Raw genomic sequence first — 4,421 nt, 5'->3', positions numbered from 1 at the left:
GCTGTGGAGGATGGACCATATACTGAGCCATCATGTCGATGGTTCTCTGCAGACCAGCTAGAGTAGCTGCCATGGGGTCCATGGGACCCTGTGCCATGAAAGACTGTTCCTGAACTGTGGGTAGCTGCTCTTCTACTTGAGCAGCTCTAGGCCTCCTACCCCGCCTCCTCGGGGCAGGCGCCTCATCCTGTGCTGACACCTCGTCAGGCACATCCGCTCGTGTAGTGGCAGCTCTCACCTTCTACGCATTTTCCTGAAATTCAGCAGCATTAGCCCACAAAATTCAAAACTGCACATTACACAGCTCTATAGACTCATATTTACACACAATATATGAAGCAGAAACTAGAAGCAAAGACGACAATGCAAGACGAATATGGACCATATTTTTCCGCATGTGACTCCTATTAGACTCTTCCCAACACTTTAGACAACATTCCCTAAGAATCTGGAGCCTAAGCTCTGATACCACATCTGTCACGACCCAACCTATGGGTCGGACCGGCACTAGGACCTGGGCCAGCTTAAAGCCCCCGAGGCCCGTAGTAAGCCTAACTGTTCATTAACCCAACTCTAAGGCCCATTGGGCCCAAATTCAAGAAAACAAACGGACAGAGTCCGGCCATAAAATGGACTTTCCAACGGGGAGTTTTCGACTCACCCGACCTATAAACACAATAAACAATCCATTGGGGAGCTCAGCTCACCCTCCACATACTCATCAACATAATAATAAATGGGAGCTCAGCTCCCTCATCCAATCCATCAAAACAGACTTAAAATATTAAGTTTACAGGTCCAACATGATAATAATATTACAAACCAAATTCAAATAATTACTGCTAACACATGCGGAAATTCTAGGAGTAACTAAAATTACACAAATATTAATGAACAACCTGCGAAGTAGAAAAGCAGGTTAACCCTGAACAAAATATCCTCCTGTGGCCTGTAAAAATTTTTGAACAGGAGTGAGCGTTCGACTCAGAGAGTAAAATATCAATTTTAACCATAATCTCTATAACTATCTGTAACTAATGCACCCTGTAGAGTGAAATGCAACATCAACATCATATTCACATCATAGCATCAAAAAGGTAATTTGGAGCACTCACACACCCTGTAGCATCAATCATAATATATTGGGAGCTGATCCCTATCTGACTCTCTTAAATCCAACTCGGTGCAGTGAAGAACTCAAGCCGGACTTTCGCTTAATAAACCAAATCGAGGGTCCCAGCGAAGAACTCAAGCCGTGACTACCCCTCGAAGGAACGGGTCCCAGCGAAGAACTCAAGCCGTGACTACCCCGTCCTATCCATAGTCCACACCACATCACACGCACGCCAACACACGCACACTGCTCCAAATTACCACAACAACACTCATGGCACATTTACAGTTATGAATGCAACATAATTCGTGCCTAGAGTTTAACTACATAAATATATGCATATAAGTGATGCATGGGCATGCTAAACATATAATAATATCGAAATTACAATTAAAATTAATATTTTACTCACAAACTTGACGACAAATTACTGTGGCGGCTGGGCGGAGGAAGAAGGCTGTCCCGGCTCACCTGACAATTACATTACATCTATTTAATAAATTTGACTCAATACAAACAAAGAAAAAGATCAAGTAAATCCTAAGTCGTGCCGAAAATCCGGTAGAGTCTCCCCTATACCTAGGACCTACCCAACCTGCAAAAGGGCTAAGAATGCACTTCTATACTCACAATCCATACATCAACAGTTCAATCATATCACACAGCCCCTCCTGGGCCCATCAAATCAGTCATTCATCACAATACGCAAAATTCCAATTTTGTCCTTATTATAGATCATTTTTGCAAAAATTGCTCAAACAAGCTCTAAAAATTATAAAACTTTGCCCCGCGGTCCTTAGCAATATTACTAAGCTATTGCAAAAAGAATCGTAATTTTCTAAGCTACCACGAATATTTTATGGATTTTTAATCCTATTTAAGCACTAGAAAATTACGAAAAAACAAGGTTCGGGTTTACCTTTGCCGATTCCGACTTCGGGAACGCGCTCGGGACGTCTGACAATGGGGGGCTAGCCAAAACCTCGGTCCAATTCGGAGACTTTTCCGGTAACGGGTCTGTCTGGCCCGAAATTTGCAGACCCGGTCAACTGTCGAATTTCCGCGAATCGAGGATACCTACACGAAGCCCATAACACGGGGGTTAGTACATAAATTTTTCAGAATTTTCTAAGCTCATTTAATGGTTGAAAATACACTGCGAAGTTCCATGGGACCCACCGAAAAACGGTGTCGGAAAAATTCGAAATTTATGTCGTTGCGAAGGTCTCGACGAATGGAGCGTGCTGGTGGCCTCGGTTTCCTTGTGGGATTCAAGGTTTTCGAGAAATTTAGCCCAAAAGTCGAAATAGGCTAAAATCTTCCCGAGCAAAAATCGGACAATCCGCTCGATGGATTTCGGCGTTCTTGGTGTCTATGGAAAGCTCTCGCCGAGTAGATGATTTTGGACACAAGAAACGGTCCAATCGGTGGCGGATCGGCGGATTGTCCGAGGAAGTCGAAGCGGCCTTGCAGGGACGTTACGCGGCGTTCCGTCCGTTTAGGCGGACGTGGGCCATTGCTGGCTGGCCAGCGCTGCTTCAGCTCGGGTCAGGCTGCGTGGCTAGGGCGGAGAGAGAAAGCGAGAGAAAAGAGAGAGACGACGCGCGGAGAAGAAAAAGGAAGAAGGAAAAGGGTCGTCGGTCCGATTCGAGGTCCGATCCGGTCCGGTCGATTCGGCCGATTCAGATACAAAATTTTGAATTTTTACTCTGCCTCGGGACCGAAAATGAGGTCCAAAAATTCCGAAAAAATTTCATAAAACTCAGAAAAATACGTAGACTCCAAATATATTTTTAGTTTTGCCACGTGGTCTTTAAATTAATTTTTAAAAATCATCAAAGTTTATATTTTCGGAAAATCGAACTCGATTTTTAAAATCCGAAAAATCTCAAAAAAATTCCTAAAATTTAAATAAAATTAAAATATCAAAATACTCATAATTAATAAAATTTTGGGGTGTTACAATAAATTATAAATAGATTATAACTTTACATATTATGTACATTGTCAAAATAAATTACATTGAATCATAAAAAAAAATTTCCTTACATACTTTTTCTTGGAAAATAAATTATTTGTTAATTAAAAATCACTATAAACAAAATTAATTCTTTATAAACCCATAAACCGTATATAATATAACAAATTATAAATTTAGAAAACATATTGATTTGTATATTATTTATTTTGAACAATTTAGAAAAGCTTTTTATTTTCTAATTGTCACACCAGAAAAGCGTACTTAAATATAAAATTTGAATTGAGACACCAATTTATTGGAAAATAAAATTTGAGTAACATAATATCATACTTTGATGTAATAACCATTTTATTAACATAATAAAATTTTAAATACTAAATTATTTTTAATAAAAAAATATAGAGACTGACTTATAATGTTTTCTTTTTTACATTTCTTAGGGACTCGCTTATGATTTAACCAACTTTATTCTATTTTACCAAAAAATTCTACGGCTAGAGTCATATAGCTCTAAAAAAAAAAAGTAAAAGTGAATAATAATAATAATAATAATAATAATAATAATAATAATAAATTTTTAAATTTTATATAATAGAATAATCAATACAATAAATAATAATATTTAATATAGAATATAATTATAATGTAGAATATGGAATAAATATAGAATATAATTCCAATACAGAATATAGATTAACTATAGAGTAATAATATAATACATAAGATTATAGAATGGAACGTTATTCATAAAGCAAGAATTTCCGCATCAATTAAGAAAAATGGACCGCCAATTATAATTCTATGCTCAAGCCAATAGATGCATAGGCTATGGTAGCCACTGCTAAAGTTGATATAGTTTGGAATGGCCAGTTTTTCTTTTGGTAGAGTTGGTACAGTGTACTGAGTTAAAATATCCATCAAAGTAATAAAAAATAAATAAATAAGCAAACAAACAAACACACACAATGAGGTGGTCCTAGCTGAAGCACACATGTTCATCTACTATAGCTGTAGAAAACATTAATGGCAATCACATTAAATCCTCAGTACACAATTTATTGTTATTAGCTTTTAATAATCCTTTCAAAAATTCAAGAAAATCTGAGTATCCCTCCCATGCATTTACGGCAATATATGCATTGTCTTATTGTCTTACTGCATTCTAGTCAGAGATCACGTAAAACAAACACTTTGAATTCAGTAAATCACACTTTGAATACAGTAAATTCTTTCAATGCTTCTATGCATCACCTTATAAAGGTGGCTATAGCTTCATTATCCTGTGACTACTTTGAACAGTGGTTTTGTACGCCCTTTTTCATGTGA

At 37.5% G+C, this 4,421-nt stretch overlaps 1 long non-coding RNA gene across 1 annotated transcript; it reads right to left on the bottom strand.

Moving 5' to 3' along the window:
* Window positions 1–901: 901 nt before the first annotated feature.
* LOC131181681 (uncharacterized) lies at window positions 902–2,248 on the bottom strand. The gene is made up of 3 exons (XR_009150178.1): window positions 2,034–2,248; window positions 1,527–1,585; window positions 902–949 (listed from the first exon to the last, which is right to left on the bottom strand). It is a non-coding gene; the product is annotated as an uncharacterized LOC131181681 (long non-coding RNA).
* Window positions 2,249–4,421: the final 2,173 nt, after the last annotated feature.

The sequence above is a fragment of the Hevea brasiliensis genome, chromosome 7 (genome assembly GCF_030052815.1).
Source record: "Hevea brasiliensis isolate MT/VB/25A 57/8 chromosome 7, ASM3005281v1, whole genome shotgun sequence".
In the NCBI taxonomy this organism is placed as follows: Eukaryota; Viridiplantae; Streptophyta; class Magnoliopsida; order Malpighiales; family Euphorbiaceae; genus Hevea; species Hevea brasiliensis.
The sequence above is the reverse complement of the archived record's forward strand: the minus strand, read 5'-3'. Positions and strand labels throughout refer to the sequence as shown.